Here is a 19,694-nt window from a genome sequence, read left to right on the forward strand (position 1 = left end):
GATTAGGTTACTCTGACTTCCTATCTGTAGTATGGATTAGGTTACTCTGACTTTGTGTCTGTAGTATGTTTTGGGTAACTCTGACATGCTGCCTGTAGTATTTTTGGGTATCTCTGACACCCTGCCTGTAGTATGGATTGGGTATACATGATACTTTGACTGTGGATCAAAATGGGTTAAACTGAATAATATTGTTTACTACTTCATATTTGGATACTGTTTAATTTGCCTCCTGGCTCTTCCTGGACCATTTCTCCCAGGTGCACAAATTCCTGCTGCAGAAACCTTTATATAACAGCCCAATACCGCACCTGACTTCACATCCTGATAACCATACACAGCAGAGCATCCTATAGACCCGTGCAAGGTACAGTATGATCCGTCTTCATGATTTATGGGGAAAGTATCTGCTTAAGATGCTATTTAATTGCAGCCTATAGCTAGGAAGCAGTCTTGTGACTTTAATTTAGGTTTATTAATGTACATATTGGAATTAGGCTTTAAATTTACATAGAGAAAATAAATATTTAAAAGGAAATGTTTGTAAACAAATGTAGTAAATGAGATTGTCTCTTTTTTTAGTGTTATTATTGTGTATTGGGCTCAGCTTATTATTTACAAGTACTCCTAGTTTAATATCATTTATCCAATGACTTGCTGATAACATCTATACGGAACCAGTATGTTTTCAGAGCCTGCTATTGGCCAGTAGCTCTCAGGGGGTCCATTTAACAATGGGTGTAGAGCAGCGGATCTCAAAGTGTCCTAGGGGTGCCACGGCGCTGTCACAGGGGTGCCGCGGTCAGGAAGAGAAGAAAAGACCAAAAAAAACAAAAAACTTACCAATCCGGTGGCACCCGGGACCAAGCATTTTTTCTGGGACCCAGCTTCTCATTGAATGTCGGGCGTGACGTCATCACGCCTGACATTTAGTGACAAGTGGCAAGAGAGAGGAGGATGCTGGGTCCCGGGCGCCACCAGATTGGTAAGTTTTTTTTGTTTTTTTTCTTCCTGGCCCCCGGGATGCAGAGGGGGCAGAGTGAGGGAATGAAGAGGGGGCAGAGTGAGTGGATGCAGAGGGGGCAGAGTGGATGCAGAGGGGGCCCAGTGAGTGGATGCAGAGGGAGCAGAGTGAGGGGATGCAGAGCGGGCAGAGTGAGGGGATGCAGAGGGGGCAGAGTGAGGGGATGCAGAGGGGGCAGAATGAGGGGATGCAGATGGGGCAGAGTGCGTGGATGCAGGGGTAGTGTGTGGATGCAGGGGGCACAAAGTGTGTGAATGAAGGGGGACAGAGTTAGTGGATGCAGAGGGGGCAGAGTGGATGCAGAGGGGGCCCAGTGAGTGGATGCAGAGGGAGCAGAGTGAGGGGATGCAGAGGGGGCAGAGTGAGGGGATGCAGAGGGGGGCAGAGTGAGGAGATGCAGAGAGGGCAGAATGAGGGGATGCAGAGGGGGCAGAGTGCGTGGATGCAGGGGTACAGTGTGTGGATGCAGAGGGGCACAGAGTGTGTGAATGAAGGGGGGCAGAGTTAGTGGATGCAGAGGGGGCAGAGTGGATGCAGAGGGGGTCCAGTGAGTGAATGCAGAGGGAGCAGAGTGAGGGGATGCAGAGCGGGCAGAGTGAGGGGATACAGAGGGGGCAGAGTGAGGGGGCAGAGTGAGGGTATGCAGAGAGGGCAGAATGAGGGGATGCAGAGGGGACAGAGTGCGTGGATGCAGGGGTACAGTGTATGGATGCAGAGGGGCACAGAGTGTGTGGATGAAGGAGGGCACAGAGTGTGTGAATGAAGGAGGGCACAGAGTGTGTGGATGAAGGAGGGCACAGAGTGTGTGGAGATGAAGGAGGGCACAGAGTGAGTGGATGCAGGAGCACAAAGTGAGTGGATGCAGGAGCACAGAGTGTGTAGATGCAGGGGCACAGAGTGTGTGGATGCAGGGGCACAGAGTGTGTGGAGATGAAGGAGGGCACAGAGTGTGTGGAGATGAAGGAGGGCACAGAGTGAGTGGATGCAGGGGCACAGAGTGTGTGGAGATGAAGGAGGGCACAGAGTGAGTGGATGCAGGGGCACAGAGTGTGTGGAGATGAAGGAGGGCACAGAGTGAGTGGATGCAGGAGCACAGAGTGTGTGGAGATGAAGGAGGGCACAGAGTGTGGAGATGAAGGAGGACACAGAGTGTGCAGATGAAGGAGGTCTCAGTGTGAGTTAGCTGTAAATTATTCTCTGACAGAAATATAATTGAAAAAAATATCTAAAAATATTTTTTCCCCTTGGATTTATGTGTATTATTTTTGCATACAACTAAATAAGTATTTCTGTCCTGACCTAAATACTTATTACGTTTTTTTTGACCCAACTACTTATAAAACGGGACTGCTCTGTAATTATTTTGGAAGGGTGCCTTTTGGAGGCTCTAAGGGTGCCGCAAACTGCAAAAGTTTGGGAACCACGAGTGTAGAGCCAAAATGGCATTGTAAATGCTGGTAAAAGGCTCTTTCAGCATATCTTATTTGTATTTCTAAATTTCTCCAGCATTAACCTAATTACTGACACTTAGGGCTAGATTTACTAAGCTGCGGGTTTGAGAAAGTGGGGATGTTGCCTATAGCAACCAATCAGATTCTAGCTGTCATTTTGTAGAAGGCACTAAATAAATGAAAGCTAGAATCTGATTGGTTGCTATAGGCAACAACCCCACTTTTTCAAACCCGCAGCTTAGTAAATCTAGCCCTTAGATCTCTATGGGGATGGCAGGATTAGGTAACTCATTAAGCTACGAAATGATTTGCATCTCTGGATGGCGTTAACTGTCTTTTTCAATGGGATCCAGCGGAAACCTCTCCGCACGCACATAGCACTTTCTCCATTTGCCGGCAGCGTTAGGCTGCCCTCCAACAGTTATTCCACAGGGCTGAGGTGGGGGCCCACGGAGCAGCCCCGGCATGATTAATAACAAGCATGTTTCATTATGCAATGCTGCGATTTTACTATATTATATTTAACAACAGACCCCTCATTGTGTTATTAATGGATTAGATATGTCTCAACTTAATTTTTCTGAAAGTACAGACTACAAGTGCTCATGTAGATAAATGAACAAACATATGCGCTCAATAACAAGCCAAATGACACACTTGCAGCAGGGGCAAGGTATCCCTCCTTGATAAGATAAATAAATCGAAAAAACCCTTATATGCGCTCGCAAGGTAGATTCTAGGTTTTTCTACCTTGCGAGCGCATATAAGGGTTATTTCCATTTACAAGTGCTCATGAGTATGCTGACACTTGTAGTGCCACAAGTCTGTACTTTTAATGGTGTCCCTATCAGGATATTTGAAGTGTTGACATATCATAAAAATATACATATTGCCTCACTGCTGATGAAATAGTAAGCCACTGTTATAAAAATCAAACAAGCAAAAAAAAAAAACACTTACATTTATTCTATAATTACATTTGAGCCACTAATTTATTATTAAAATAAATTGTCCCCCATAAGAAAATTCGCAATCATTTTTGCACCTCTACAACAAAAATGATGGTCTAGTTAAACTTCCATTGTGCCTCTTGTTATATTAACATTGCCCTGCAGTGTAACAGTGATGTGTTTGCCAATCTCACCTATAGAAACCAGCGTGTTGAATTCATACTCAGGCGAGTTTGACTATAACATGGGAGAGATAGGGGGTTTTAAAATCACCACAAATCGCCAGAGATTGGATTTAGGAAAGTCAAAATCGCTAGTTAATACATATGGAGATTTTGAACTTCAAATCACCGGTTATCTCTCGCGATTTGCAGTGATTAAACACCGAAAAAAAATCGCAGCTTGATTCTTTTATCCCCTGGGCTGTGTTATCTGCTTTGTAGATTTATTGCTTTGTCCTAGTGTTGTTACAATGTAACCCATATGGCCTTGAGGAGAACATTTTCTTTTCCAATCCGGCGGTGCCCGGGACCCAGCATCCTCCTCGCTCCTTTCTTCTCACTGAATGTCGAGCGTGACGTCATCACAGCCGACATTCAGTGACAAGCGGCAGAAGAGAGGATGTTGGGTCCCGGGCACCGCCGAATTGGTAAGACAGAAGAGATAGAGGAAAGAAGGTCAAGCATGGTAAGTAAAGAAACGGAGGGGAATGGTGATAGGAAACAGCAATGAAGGGGCAAAAGAATGAAGGAGGGGGCTGAGTGAGGATGCAGAGGGGGCAGAGTGAGGATGCAGAGAGGGCAGAGTGAGGATGCAAAAGGGGCAGAGCGAGGATTCAGATGGGGCAGAGTGAGGATGCAAAGGGGTCTGAGTGAGTAGATGCAGAGGGGCAGAGTGTGTGGATGCAGGGGGCACAGAGTGTGTGGATGTGGGGGGGACAGAGTGTGTGGATGCGGGGGGCAGAGTGTGTGGATGCAGTGGCACAGGTTATGTGGATGCAAAGGAGGGCATGGAGTGTATGGATATGAAGGAGGGCACAGAGTGTGTAGATGCAGGGGCACAGAGTGTGTGGATATGAAGGAGGGCACAGAGTATGTGGAGATGAAGGAGGCCACAGAGTGTGTGGAGATGAAGAGGGGGCAGAGTGTGTGGAGATGAAGGAGGGCACAGAGTGTGTGGAAATGAAGTAGTGCACAGAGTGTGTGGAGATGAAGGAGGGCACAGAGTGTGTGGATGAAGGAGGGCACAAAGTGTGTGGATAAAGAGGGCACAGAGTGTGTGGATGAAGGGGGCACAGAGTGTGTGGATGAAGGGTGCACAAAGTGTGTGGATAAAGAGGGCACAGAGTGTGTGGATGAAGGGGGCACAGAGTGTGTTGATAAAGAGGGCACAGAGTGTGTGGATGAAGGGGGCACAGAGTGTGTCGATGAAGAGGGCACAGAGTGTGTGAATGAAGGGGGCACAAAGTGTGTGGATAAAGAGGGCACAGAGTGTGTGGATGAAGGGGGCACAGAGTGTGTGGATGAAGAGGGCACAGAGTGTGTGGATGAAGGTGGCACAAAGTGTGTGGATAAAGAGGGCACAGAGTGTGTGGATGAAGGGGGCACAGAGTGTGTGGATAAAGGGGGCACAAAGTGTGTGGATAAAGAGGGCACAGAGTGTGTGGATGAAGGGGGCACAGAGTTTGTGGATGAAGGGTGCACAGAGTGTGTGGATAAAGAGGGCACAGAGTGTGTGGATGAAGGGGGCACAGAGTGTGTGGATAAAGAGGGCACAGAGTGTGTGGATGAAGGGGGCACAGAGTGTGTCGATGAAGAGGGCACAGAGTGTGTGAATGAAGGGGGAACAAAGTGTGTGGATAAAGAGGGCACAGAGTGTGTGGATGAAGGGGGCACAGAGTGTGTGGATGAAGAGGGCACAGAGTGTGTGGATGAAGGGGGCACAAAGTGTGTGGATAAAGAGGGCACAGAGTGTGTGGATGAAGGGGGCACAGAGTGTGTGGATGAAGGGGGCACAAAGTGTGTGGATAAAGAGGGCACAGAGTGTGTGGATGAAGGGGGCACAGAGTGTGTGGATGAAGGGGCGCAGAGTGTGTGCATGAAGGGGCACGGAGTGTGTGGATATAAAGGAGGGCACAGAGTGTGTGGATGCAGGGGGCAGAGTGTGTGGATGCAGTGGCACAGGTTATGTGGATGCAAAGGAGGGCATGGAGTGTATGGATATGAAGGAGGGCACAGAGTGTGTAGATGCAGGGGCACAGAGTGTGTGGATATGAAGGAGGGCACAGAGTATGTGGAGATGAAGGAGGCCACAGAGTGTGTGGAGATGAAGAGGGGGCAGAGTGTGTGGAGATGAAGGAGGGCACAGAGTGTGTAGAAATGAAGTAGTGCACAGAGTGTGTGGAGATGAAGGAGGGCACAGAGTGTGTGGATGAAGGAGGGCACAAAGTGTGTGGATAAAGAGGGCACAGAGTGTGTGGAAGAAGGGGGCACAGAGTGTGTGGATGAAGGGTGCACAGAGTGTGTGGATAAAGAGGGCACAGAGTGTGTGAATGAAGGGGGCACAAAGTGTGTGGATAAAGAGGGCACAGAGTGTGTGGATGAAGGGGGCACAGAGTGTGTGGATAAAGAGAGCACAGAGTGTGTGGATGAAGGTGGCACAAAGTGTGTGGATAAAGAGGGCACAGAGTGTGTGGATGAAGGGGGCACAGAGTGTGTGGATGAAGGGGGCACAAAGTGTGTGGATAAAGAGGGCACAGAGTGAGTGGATGAAGGGGGCACAGAGTTTGTGGATGAAGGGTGCACAGAGTGTGTGGATAAAGAGGGCACAGAGTGTGTGGATGAAGGGGGCACAGAGTGTGTGGATAAAGAGGGCACAGAGTGTGTGGATGAAGGGGGCACAGAGTGTGTCGATGAAGAGGGCACAGAGTGTGTGAATGAAGGGGGCACAAAGTGTGTGGATAAAGAGGGCACAGAGTGTGTGGATGAAGGGGGCACAGAGTTTGTGGATGAAGGGTGCACAGAGTGTGTGGATAAAGAGGGCACAGAGTGTGTGGATGAAGGGGCCACAGAGTGTGTGGATAAAGAGGGCACAGAGTGTGTGGATGAAGGGGGCACAGAGTGTGTCGATGAAGAGGGCACAGAGTGTGTGAATGAAGGGGGAACAAAGTCTGTGGATAAAGAGGGCACAGAGTGTGTGGATGAAGGGGGCACAGAGTGTGTGGATGAAGAGGGCACAGAGTGTGTGGATGAAGGGGGCACAAAGTGTGTGGATAAAGAGGGCACAGAGTGTGTGGATGAAGGGGGCACAGAGTGTGTGGATGAAGGGGGCACAAAGTGTGTGGATAAAGAGGGCACAGAGTGTGTGGATGAAGGGGGCACAGAGTGTGTGGATGAAGGGGCGCAGAGTGTGTGCATGAAGGGGCATGGAGTGTGTGGATATAAAGGAGGGCACAGAGTGTGTGGATGCAGGGGGCAGAGTGTGTGGATGCAGTGGCACAGGTTATGTGGATGCAAAGGAGGGCATGGAGTTAAGGAGGGCACAGAGTGTGTAGATGCAGGGGCACAGAGTGTGTGGATATGAAGGAGGGCACAGAGTATGTGGAGATGAAGGAGGCCACAGAGTGTGTGGAGATGAAGAGGGGGCAGAGTGTGTGGAGATGAAGGAGGGCACAGAGTGTGTGGAAATGAAGTAGTGCACAGAGTGTGTGGAGATGAAGGAGGGCACAGAGTGTGTGGATGAAGGAGGGCACAAAGTGTGTGGATAAAGAGGGCACAGAGTGTGTGGATGAAGGGGGCACAGAGTGTGTGGATGAAGGGTGCACAGAGTGTGTGGATTAAAGAGGGCACAGAGTGTGTGGATGAAGGGGGCACAGAGTGTGTGGATAAAGAGGGCACAGAGTGTGTGGATGAAGGGGGCACAGAGTGTGTCGATGAAGAGGGCACAGAGTGTGTGAATGAAGGGGGCACAAAGTGTGTGGATAAAGAGGGCACAGAGTGTGTGGATGAAGGGGGCACAGAGTGTGTGGATGAAGAGAGCACAGAGTGTGTGGATGAAGGTGGCACAAAGTGTGTGGATAAAGAGGGCACAGAGTGTGTGGATGAAGGGGGCACAGAGTGTGTGGATGAAGGGGGCACAAAGTGTGTGGATAAAGAGGGCACAGAGTGTGTGGGATGAAGGGGGCATAGAGTTTGTGGATGAAGGGTGCACAGAGTGTGTGGATAAAGAGGGCACAGAGTGTGTGGATGAAGGGGGCACAGAGTGTGTGGATAAAGAGGGCACAGAGTGTGTGGATGAAGGGGGCACAGAGTGTGTCGATGAAGAGGGCACAGAGTGTGTGAATGAAGGGGGCACAAAGTGTGTGGATAAAGAGGGCTCAGAGTGTGTGGATGAATGGGGCACAGAGTGTGTGGATGAAGAGGGCACAGAGTGTGTGGATGAAGGGGGCACAAAGTGTGTGGATAAAGAGGGCACAGAGTGTGTGGATGAAGGGGGCACAGAGTGTGTGAATGAAGGGGGAACAAAGTGTGTGGATAAAGAGGGCACAGAGTGTGTGGATGAAGGGGGCACAGAGTGTGTGGATGAAGAGGGCACAGAGTGTGTGGATGAAGGGGGCACAAAGTGTGTGGATAAAGAGGGCACAGAGTGTGTGGATGAAGGGGGCACAGAGTGTGTGGATGAAGGGGGCACAAAGTGTGTGGATAAAGAGGGCACAGAGTGTGTGGATGAAGGGGGCACAGAGTGTGTGGATGAAGGGGCGCAGAGTGTGTGCATGAAGGGGCACGGAGTGTGTGGATATAAAGGAGGGCACAGAGTGTGTGGATGCAGGGGGCAGAGTGTGTGGATGCAGTGGCACAGGTTATGTGGATGCAAAGGAGGGCATGGAGTGTATGGATATGAAGGAGGGCACAGAGTGTGTAGATGCAGGGGCACAGAGTGTGTGGATATGAAGGAGGGCACAGAGTATGTGGAGATGAAGAGGGCACAGAGTGTGTGGAGATGAAGAGGGGGCAGAGTGTGTGGAGATGAAGGAGGGCACAGAGTGTGTAGAAATGAAGTAGTGCACAGAGTGTGTGGAGATGAAGGAGGGCACAGAGTGTGTGGATGAAGGAGGGCACAAAGTGTGTGGATAAAGAGGGCACAGAGTGTGTGGAAGAAGGGGGGCACAGAGTGTGTGGATGAAGGGTGCACAGAGTGTGTGGATAAAGAGGGCACAGAGTGTGTGAATGAAGGGGGCACAAAGTGTGTGGATAAAGAGGGCACAGAGTGTATGGATGAAGGGGGCACAGAGTGTGTGGATGAAGAGAGCACAGAGTGTGTGGATGAAGGTGGCACAAAGTGTGTGGATAAAGAGGGCACAGAGTGTGTGGATGAAGGGGGCACAGAGTGTGTGGATGAAGGGGGCACAAAGTGTGTGGATAAAGAGGGCACAGAGTGAGTGGATGAAGGGGGCACAGAGTTTGTGGATGAAGGGTGCACAGAGTGTGTGGATAAAGAGGGCACAGAGTGTGTGGATGAAGGGGGCACAGAGTGTGTGGATAAAGAGGGCACAGAGTGTGTGGATGAAGGGGGCACAGAGTGTGTCGATGAAGAGGGCACAGAGTGTGTGAATGAAGGGGGCACAAAGTGTGTGGATAAAGAGGGCACAGAGTGTGTGGATGAAGGGGGCACAGAGTTTGTGGATGCACAGAGTGTGAGCACAGAGTTGTGTGGATAAAGAGGGCACAGAGTGTGTGGATGAAGGGGGCACAGAGTGTGTGGATAAAGAGGGCACAGAGTGTGTGGATGAAGGGGGCACAGAGTGTGTCGATGAAGAGGGCACAGAGTGTGTGAATGAAGAGGGAACAAAGTCTGTGGATAAAGAGGGCACAGAGTGTGTGGATGAAGGGGGCACAGAGTTTGTGGATGAAGGGTGCACAGAGTGTGTGGATAAAGAGGGCACAGAGTGAGTGGATGCAGGAGCACAGAGTGTGTGGAGATGAAGGAGGGCACAGAGTGTGGAGATGAAGGAGGACACAGAGTGTGCAGATGAAGGAGGTCTCAGTGTGAGTTAGCTGTAAATTATTCTCTGACAGAAATATAATTGAAAAAAATATCTAAAAATATTTTTTCCCCTTGGATTTATGTGTATTATTTTTGCATACAACTAAATAAGTATTTCTGTCCTGACCTAAATACTTATTACGTTTTTTTTTGACCCAACTACTTATAAAACGGGACTGCTCTGTAATTATTTTGGAAGGGTGCCTTTTGGAGGCTCTAAGGGTGCCGCAAACTGCAAAAGTTTGGGAACCACGAGTGTAGAGCCAAAATGGCATTGTAAATGCTGGTAAAAGGCTCTTTCAGCATATCTTATTTGTATTTCTAAATTTCTCCAGCATTAACCTAATTACTGACACTTAGGGGCTAGATTTACTAAGCTGCGGGTTTGAGAAAGTGGGGATGTTGCCTATAGCAACCAATCAGATTCTAGCTGTCATTTTGTAGAAGGCACTAAATAAATGAAAGCTAGAATCTGATTGGTTGCTATAGGCAACAACCCCACTTTTTCAAACCCGCAGCTTAGTAAATCTAGCCCTTAGATCTCTATGGGGATGGCAGGATTAGGTAACTCATTAAGCTACGAAATGATTTGCATCTCTGGATGGCGTTAACTGTCTTTTTCAATGGGATCCAGCGGAAACCTCTCCGCACGCACATAGCACTTTCTCCATTTGCCGGCAGCGTTAGGCTGCCCTCCAACAGTTATTCCACAGGGCTGAGGTGGGGGCCCACGGAGCAGCCCCGGCATGATTAATAACAAGCATGTTTCATTATGCAATGCTGCGATTTTACTATATTATATTTAACAACAGACCCCTCATTGTGTTATTAATGGATTAGATATGTCCTCAACTTAATTTTTCTGAAAGTACAGACTACAAGTGCTCATGTAGATAAATGAACAAACATATGCGCTCAATAACAAGCCAAATGACACACTTGCAGCAGGGGCAAGGTATCCCTCCTTGATAAGATAAATAAATCGAAAAAACCCTTATATGCGCTCGCAAGGTAGATTCTAGGTTTTTCTACCTTGCGAGCGCATATAAGGGTTATTTCCATTTACAAGTGCTCATGAGTATGCTGACACTTGTAGTGCCACAAGTCTGTACTTTTAATGGTGTCCCTATCAGGATATTTGAAGTGTTGACATATCATAAAAATATACATATTGCCTCACTGCTGATGAAATAGTAAGCCACTGTTATAAAAATCAAACAAGCAAAAAAAAAAACCACTTACATTTATTCTATAATTACATTTGAGCCACTAATTTATTATTAAAATAAATTGTCCCCCATAAGAAAATTCGCAATCATTTTTGCACCTCTACAACAAAAATGATGGTCTAGTTAAACTTCCATTGTGCCTCTTGTTATATTAACATTGCCCTGCAGTGTAACAGTGATGTGTTTGCCAATCTCACCTATAGAAACCAGCGTGTTGAATTCATACTCAGGCGAGTTTGACTATAACATGGGAGAGATAGGGGGTTTTAAAATCACCACAAATCGCCAGAGATTGGATTTAGGAAAGTCAAAATCGCTAGTTAATACATATGGAGATTTTGAACTTCAAATCACCGGTTATCTCTCGCGATTTGCAGTGATTAAACACCGAAAAAAAATCGCAGCTTGATTCTTTTATCCCCTGGGCTGTGTTATCTGCTTTGTAGATTTATTGCTTTGTCCTAGTGTTGTTACAATGTAACCCATATGGCCTTGAGGAGAACATTTTCTTTTCCAATCCGGCGGTGCCCGGGACCCAGCATCCTCCTCGCTCCTTTCTTCTCACTGAATGTCGAGCGTGACGTCATCACAGCCGACATTCAGTGACAAGCGGCAGAAGAGAGGATGTTGGTCCCGGGCACCGCCGAATTGGTAAGACAGAAGAGATAGAGGAAAGAAGGTCAAGCATGGTAAGTAAAGAAACGGAGGGGAATGGTGATAGGAAACAGCAATGAAGGGGCAAAAGAATGAAGGAGGGGGCTGAGTGAGGATGCAGAGGGGGCAGAGTGAGGATGCAGAGAGGGCAGAGTGAGGATGCAAAAGGGGCAGAGCGAGGATTCAGATGGGGCAGAGTGAGGATGCAAAGGGGTCTGAGTGAGTAGATGCAGAGGGGCAGAGTGTGTGGATGCAGGGGGCACAGAGTGTGTGGATGTGGGGGGGACAGAGTGTGTGGATGCGGGGGGCAGAGTGTGTGGATGCAGTGGCACAGGTTATGTGGATGCAAAGGAGGGCATGGAGTGTATGGATATGAAGGAGGGCACAGAGTGTGTAGATGCAGGGGCACAGAGTGTGTGGATATGAAGGAGGGCACAGAGTATGTGGAGATGAAGGAGGCCACAGAGTGTGTGGAGATGAAGAGGGGGCAGAGTGTGTGGAGATGAAGGAGGGCACAGAGTGTGTGGAAATGAAGTAGTGCACAGAGTGTGTGGAGATGAAGGAGGGCACAGAGTGTGTGGATGAAGGAGGGCACAAAGTGTGTGGATAAAGAGGGCACAGAGTGTGTGGATGAAGGGGGCACAGAGTGTGTGGATGAAGGGTGCACAAAGTGTGTGGATAAAGAGGGCACAGAGTGTGTGGATGAAGGGGGCACAGAGTGTGTTGATAAAGAGGGCACAGAGTGTGTGGATGAAGGGGGCACAGAGTGTGTCGATGAAGAGGGCACAGAGTGTGTGAATGAAGGGGGCACAAAGTGTGTGGATAAAGAGGGCACAGAGTGTGTGGATGAAGGGGGCACAGAGTGTGTGGATGAAGAGGGCACAGAGTGTGTGGATGAAGGTGGCACAAAGTGTGTGGATAAAGAGGGCACAGAGTGTGTGGATGAAGGGGGGCACAGAGTGTGTGGATAAAGGGGGCACAAAGTGTGTGGATAAAGAGGGCACAGAGTGTGTGGATGAAGGGGGCACAGAGTTTGTGGATGAAGGGTGCACAGAGTGTGTGGATAAAGAGGGCACAGAGTGTGTGGATGAAGGGGGCACAGAGTGTGTGGATAAAGAGGGCACAGAGTGTGTGGATGAAGGGGGCACAGAGTGTGTCGATGAAGAGGGCACAGAGTGTGTGAATGAAGGGGGAACAAAGTGTGTGGATAAAGAGGGCACAGAGTGTGTGGATGAAGGGGGCACAGAGTGTGTGGATGAAGAGGGCACAGAGTGTGTGGATGAAGGGGGCACAAAGTGTGTGGATAAAGAGGGCACAGAGTGTGTGGATGAAGGGGGCACAGAGTGTGTGGATGAAGGGGGCACAAAGTGTGTGGATAAAGAGGGCACAGAGTGTGTGGATGAAGGGGGCACAGAGTGTGTGGATGAAGGGGCGCAGAGTGTGTGCATGAAGGGGCACGGAGTGTGTGGATATAAAGGAGGGCACAGAGTGTGTGGATGCAGGGGGCAGAGTGTGTGGATGCAGTGGCACAGGTTATGTGGATGCAAAGGAGGGCATGGAGTGTATGGATATGAAGGAGGGCACAGAGTGTGTAGATGCAGGGGCACAGAGTGTGTGGATATGAAGGAGGGCACAGAGTATGTGGAGATGAAGGAGGCCACAGAGTGTGTGGAGATGAAGAGGGGGCAGAGTGTGTGGAGATGAAGGAGGGCACAGAGTGTGTAGAAATGAAGTAGTGCACAGAGTGTGTGGAGATGAAGGAGGGCACAGAGTGTGTGGATGAAGGAGGGCACAAAGTGTGTGGATAAAGAGGGCACAGAGTGTGTGGAAGAAGGGGGCACAGAGTGTGTGGATGAAGGGTGCACAGAGTGTGTGGATAAAGAGGGCACAGAGTGTGTGAATGAAGGGGGCACAAAGTGTGTGGATAAAGAGGGCACAGAGTGTGTGGATGAAGGGGGCACAGAGTGTGTGGATAAAGAGAGCACAGAGTGTGTGGATGAAGGTGGCACAAAGTGTGTGGATAAAGAGGGCACAGAGTGTGTGGATGAAGGGGGCACAGAGTGTGTGGATGAAGGGGGCACAAAGTGTGTGGATAAAGAGGGCACAGAGTGAGTGGATGAAGGGGGCACAGAGTTTGTGGATGAAGGGTGCACAGAGTGTGTGGATAAAGAGGGCACAGAGTGTGTGGATGAAGGGGGCACAGAGTGTGTGGATAAAGAGGGCACAGAGTGTGTGGATGAAGGGGGCACAGAGTGTGTCGATGAAGAGGGCACAGAGTGTGTGAATGAAGGGGGCACAAAGTGTGTGGATAAAGAGGGCACAGAGTGTGTGGATGAAGGGGGCACAGAGTTTGTGGATGAAGGGTGCACAGAGTGTGTGGATAAAGAGGGCACAGAGTGTGTGGATGAAGGGGCCACAGAGTGTGTGGATAAAGAGGGCACAGAGTGTGTGGATGAAGGGGGCACAGAGTGTGTCGATGAAGAGGGCACAGAGTGTGTGAATGAAGGGGGAACAAAGTCTGTGGATAAAGAGGGCACAGAGTGTGTGGATGAAGGGGGCACAGAGTGTGTGGATGAAGAGGGCACAGAGTGTGTGGATGAAGGGGGCACAAAGTGTGTGGATAAAGAGGGCACAGAGTGTGTGGATGAAGGGGGCACAGAGTGTGTGGATGAAGGGGGCACAAAGTGTGTGGATAAAGAGGGCACAGAGTGTGTGGATGAAGGGGGCACAGAGTGTGTGGATGAAGGGGCGCAGAGTGTGTGCATGAAGGGGCATGGAGTGTGTGGATATAAAGGAGGGCACAGAGTGTGTGGATGCAGGGGGCAGAGTGTGTGGATGCAGTGGCACAGGTTATGTGGATGCAAAGGAGGGCATGGAGTGTATGGATATGAAGGAGGGCACAGAGTGTGTAGATGCAGGGGCACAGAGTGTGTGGATATGAAGGAGGGCACAGAGTATGTGGAGATGAAGGAGGCCACAGAGTGTGTGGAGATGAAGAGGGGGCAGAGTGTGTGGAGATGAAGGAGGGCACAGAGTGTGTGGAAATGAAGTAGTGCACAGAGTGTGTGGAGATGAAGGAGGGCACAGAGTGTGTGGATGAAGGAGGGCACAAAGTGTGTGGATAAAGAGGGCACAGAGTGTGTGGATGAAGGGGGCACAGAGTGTGTGGATGAAGGGTGCACAGAGTGTGTGGATAAAGAGGGCACAGAGTGTGTGGATGAAGGGGGCACAGAGTGTGTGGATAAAGAGGGCACAGAGTGTGTGGATGAAGGGGGCACAGAGTGTGTCGATGAAGAGGGCACAGAGTGTGTGAATGAAGGGGGCACAAAGTGTGTGGATAAAGAGGGCACAGAGTGTGTGGATGAAGGGGGCACAGAGTGTGTGGATGAAGAGAGCACAGAGTGTGTGGATGAAGGTGGCACAAAGTGTGTGGATAAAGAGGGCACAGAGTGTGTGGATGAAGGGGGCACAGAGTGTGTGGATGAAGGGGGCACAAAGTGTGTGGATAAAGAGGGCACAGAGTGTGTGGATGAAGGGGGCATAGAGTTTGTGGATGAAGGGTGCACAGAGTGTGTGGATAAAGAGGGCACAGAGTGTGTGGATGAAGGGGGCACAGAGTGTGTGGATAAAGAGGGCACAGAGTGTGTGGATGAAGGGGGCACAGAGTGTGTCGATGAAGAGGGCACAGAGTGTGTGAATGAAGGGGGCACAAAGTGTGTGGATAAAGAGGGCTCAGAGTGTGTGGATGAATGGGGCACAGAGTGTGTGGATGAAGAGGGCACAGAGTGTGTGGATGAAGGGGGCACAAAGTGTGTGGATAAAGAGGGCACAGAGTGTGTGGATGAAGGGGGCACAGAGTGTGTGAATGAAGGGGGAACAAAGTGTGTGGATAAAGAGGGCACAGAGTGTGTGGATGAAGGGGGCACAGAGTGTGTGGATGAAGAGGGCACAGAGTGTGTGGATGAAGGGGGCACAAAGTGTGTGGATAAAGAGGGCACAGAGTGTGTGGATGAAGGGGGCACAGAGTGTGTGGATGAAGGGGGCACAAAGTGTGTGGATAAAGAGGGCACAGAGTGTGTGGATGAAGGGGGCACAGAGTGTGTGGATGAAGGGGCGCAGAGTGTGTGCATGAAGGGGCACGGAGTGTGTGGATATAAAGGAGGGCACAGAGTGTGTGGATGCAGGGGGCAGAGTGTGTGGATGCAGTGGCACAGGTTATGTGGATGCAAAGGAGGGCATGGAGTGTATGGATATGAAGGAGGGCACAGAGTGTGTAGATGCAGGGGCACAGAGTGTGTGGATATGAAGGAGGGCACAGAGTATGTGGAGATGAAGAGGGCACAGAGTGTGTGGAGATGAAGAGGGGGCAGAGTGTGTGGAGATGAAGGAGGGCACAGAGTGTGTAGAAATGAAGTAGTGCACAGAGTGTGTGGAGATGAAGGAGGGCACAGAGTGTGTGGATGAAGGAGGGCACAAAGTGTGTGGATAAAGAGGGCACAGAGTGTGTGGAAGAAGGGGGCACAGAGTGTGTGGATGAAGGGTGCACAGAGTGTGTGGATAAAGAGGGCACAGAGTGTGTGAATGAAGGGGGCACAAAGTGTGTGGATAAAGAGGGCACAGAGTGTATGGATGAAGGGGGCACAGAGTGTGTGGATGAAGAGAGCACAGAGTGTGTGGATGAAGGTGGCACAAAGTGTGTGGATAAAGAGGGCACAGAGTGTGTGGATGAAGGGGGCACAGAGTGTGTGGATGAAGGGGGCACAAAGTGTGTGGATAAAGAGGGCACAGAGTGAGTGGATGAAGGGGGCACAGAGTTTGTGGATGAAGGGTGCACAGAGTGTGTGGATAAAGAGGGCACAGAGTGTGTGGATGAAGGGGGCACAGAGTGTGTGGATAAAGAGGGCACAGAGTGTGTGGATGAAGGGGGCACAGAGTGTGTCGATGAAGAGGGCACAGAGTGTGTGAATGAAGGGGGCACAAAGTGTGTGGATAAAGAGGGCACAGAGTGTGTGGATGAAGGGGGCACAGAGTTTGTGGATGAAGGGTGCACAGAGTGTGTGGATAAAGAGGGCACAGAGTGTGTGGATGAAGGGGGCACAGAGTGTGTGGATAAAGAGGGCACAGAGTGTGTGGATGAAGGGGGCACAGAGTGTGTCGATGAAGAGGGCACAGAGTGTGTGAATGAAGAGGGAACAAAGTCTGTGGATAAAGAGGGCACAGAGTGTGTGGATGAAGGGGGCACAGAGTGTGTGGATGAAGAGGGCACAGAGTGTGTGGATGAAGGGGGCACAAAGTGTGTGGATAAAGAGGGCACAGAGTGTGTGGATGAAGGGGGCACAGAGTGTGTGGATGAAGGGGGCACAAAGTGTGTGGATAAAGAGGGCACAGAGTGTGTGGATGAAGGGGGCACAGAGTGTGTGGATGAAGGGGCGCAGAGTGTGTGCATGAAGGGGCATGGAGTGTGTGGATATAAAGGAGGGCACAGAGTGTGTGGATGCAGGGGGCAGAGTGTGTGGATGCAGTGGCACAGGTTATGTGGATGCAAAGGAGGGCATGGAGTGTATGGATATGAAGGAGGGCACAGAGTGTGTAGATGCAGGGGCACAGAGTGTGTGGATATGAAGGAGGGCACAGAGTATGTGGAGATGAAGGAGGCCACAGAGTGTGTGGAGATGAAGAGGGGGCAGAGTGTGTGGAGATGAAGGAGGGCACAGAGTGTGTGGAAATGAAGTAGTGCACAGAGTGTGTGGAGATGAAGGAGGGCACAGAGTGTGTGGATGAAGGAGGGCACAAAGTGTGTGGATAAAGAGGGCACAGAGTGTGTGGATGAAGGGGGCACAGAGTGTGTGGATGAAGGGTGCACAGAGTGTGTGGATAAAGAGGGCACAGAGTGTGTGGATGAAGGGGGCACAGAGTGTGTGGATAAAGAGGGCACAGAGTGTGTGGATGAAGGGGGCACAGAGTGTGTCGATGAAGAGGGCACAGAGTGTGTGAATGAAGGGGGCACAAAGTGTGTGGATAAAGAGGGCACAGAGTGTGTGGATGAAGGGGGCACAGAGTGTGTGGATGAAGAGAGCACAGAGTGTGTGGATGAAGGTGGCACAAAGTGTGTGGATAAAGAGGGCACAGAGTGTATGGATGAAGGGGGCACAGAGTGTGTGGATGAAGGGGGCACAAAGTGTGTGGATAAAGAGGGCACAGAGTGTGTGGATGAAGGGGGCACAGAGTTTGTGGATGAAGGGTGCACAGAGTGTGTGGATAAAGAGGGCACAGAGTGTGTGGATGAAGGGGGCACAGAGTGTGTGGATAAAGAGGGCACAGAGTGTGTGGATGAAGGGGGCACAGAGTGTGTCGATGAAGAGGGCACAGAGTGTGTGAATGAAGGGGGCACAAAGTGTGTGGATAAAGAGGGCTCAGAGTGTGTGGATGAATGGGGCACAGAGTGTGTGGATGAAGAGGGCACAGAGTGTGTGGATGAAGGGGGCACAAAGTGTGTGGATAAAGAGGGCACAGAGTGTGTGGATGAAGGGGGCACAGAGTGTGTGGATAAAGAGGGCACAGAGTGTGTGGATGAAGGGGGCACAGAGTGTGTGGATGAAGGGGCGCAGAGTGTGTGCATGAAGGGGCACGGAGTGTGTGGATATAAAGGAGGGCACAGAGTGTGTGGATGCAGGGGGCAGAGTGTGTGGATGCAGTGGCACAGGTTATGTGGATGCAAAGGAGGGCATGGAGTGTATGGATATGAAGGAGGGCACAGAGTGTGTAGATGCAGGGGCACAGAGTGTGTGGATATGAAGGAGGGCACAGAGTATGTGGAGATGAAGGAGGCCACAGAGTGTGTGGAGATGAAGAGGGGGCAGAGTGTGTGGAGATGAAGGAGGGCACAGAGTGTGTGGAGATGAAGTAGTGCACAGAGTGTGTGGAGATGAAGGAGGGCACAGAGTGTGTGGATGAAGGAGGGCACAGAGTGTGTGAATGAAGGAGGGTACAGAGTGTGTGGATGAAGGAGGGCACAAAGTGTGTGGAGATGAAGGAGGGCACAGAGTGTGTGGAGATGAAGAAGGGCACATGTGTGTGGAGATGAAGGAGGGCAAAGAGTGTGTGGAGATGAAGGAGGGCACAGAGTGTGCGAGGATGAAGGAGGGCACAGAGTGTGTGAATGAAGGAGGGCACAGAGTGTGTGGATGAAGGAGGGCACAGAGTGAGTGGAGATGAAGGAGGGCACAGAGTGTGTGGAGATGAAGGAGGGAACAGAGTGTGTGGAGATGAAGGAGGGCACAGAGTGTGTGTGGATGAAGGAGGGCACAGAGTGTGTGAATGAAGGAGGGCACAGAGTGTGTGGATGAAGGAGGGCACAGAGTGAGTGGAGATGAAGGAGGGCACAGAGTATGTGGAGATGAAGGAGGCCACAGAGTGTGTGGAGATGAAGAGGGGGCAGAGTGTGTGGAGATGAAGGAGGGCACAGAGTGTGTGGAAATGAAGTAGTGCACAGAGTGTGTGGAGATGAAGGAGGGCACAGAGTGTGTGGATGAAGGGTGCACAGAGTGTGTGGATAAAGAGGGCACAGAGTGTGTGGATGAAGGGGGCACAGAGTGTGTGGATAAAGAGGGCACAGAGTGTGTGGATGAAGGGGGCACAGAGTGTGTCGATGAAGAGGGCACAGAGTGTATGGATGAAGGGGGCACAAAGTGTGTGGATAAAGAGGGCACAGAGTGTGTGGATGAAGAGGGCACAGAGTGTGTGGATGAAGGGGGCACAGAGTGTGTGGATGAAGAGGGCACAGAGTGTGTAGATGAAGGTGGCACAAAGTGTGTGGATAAAGAGGGCACAGAGTGTGTGGATGAAGGGGGCACAGAGTGTGTGGATAAAGAGGGCACAGAGTGTGTGGATGAAGGGGGCACAGAGTTTGTGGATGAAGGGTGCACAGAATGTGTGGATAAAGAGGGCACAGAGTGTGTGGATGAAGGGGCACAGAGTGTGTGGATAAAGAGGGCACAGAGTGTGTAGATGAAGGGGGCACAGAGTGTGTCGATGAAGAGGGCACAGAGTGTGTGAATGAAGGGGGCACAAAGTGTGTGGATAAAGAGGGCACAGAGTGTGTGGATGAAGGGGGCACAGAGTGTGTGGATGAAGAGGGCACAGAGTGTGTGGATGAAGGGGGCACAAAGTGTGTGGATGAAGGGGGCACAAAGTGTGTGGATAAAGAGGGCACAGAGTGTGTGGATGAAGGGGGCACAGAGTGTGTGGATGAAGGAGGCACAAAGTGTGTGGATAAAGAGGGCACAGAGTGTGTGGATGAAGGGGGCACAGAGTGTGTGGATGAAGGGGCGCAGAGTGTGTGCAT

At 50.5% G+C, this 19,694-nt stretch overlaps 1 protein-coding gene across 1 annotated transcript in view; it reads left to right on the forward strand.

Annotated features, from left to right (window-relative positions):
* Nucleotides 1-262: 262 nt before the first annotated feature.
* Nucleotides 263-19,694, forward strand: part of LOC142140696 (tyrosinase-like) — a 42,467-nt gene continuing 23,035 nt past the window's right edge. Inside the window, exon 1 of the mRNA XM_075198487.1 lies at nt 263-367. The gene's annotated coding sequence lies outside the window, so the exon portion shown is untranslated. The remainder of the gene's footprint in view (nt 368-19,694) is intronic.

The sequence above is a fragment of the Mixophyes fleayi genome, chromosome 2 (genome assembly GCF_038048845.1).
Source record: "Mixophyes fleayi isolate aMixFle1 chromosome 2, aMixFle1.hap1, whole genome shotgun sequence".
NCBI lineage: Eukaryota > Metazoa > Chordata > Amphibia > Anura > Limnodynastidae > Mixophyes > Mixophyes fleayi.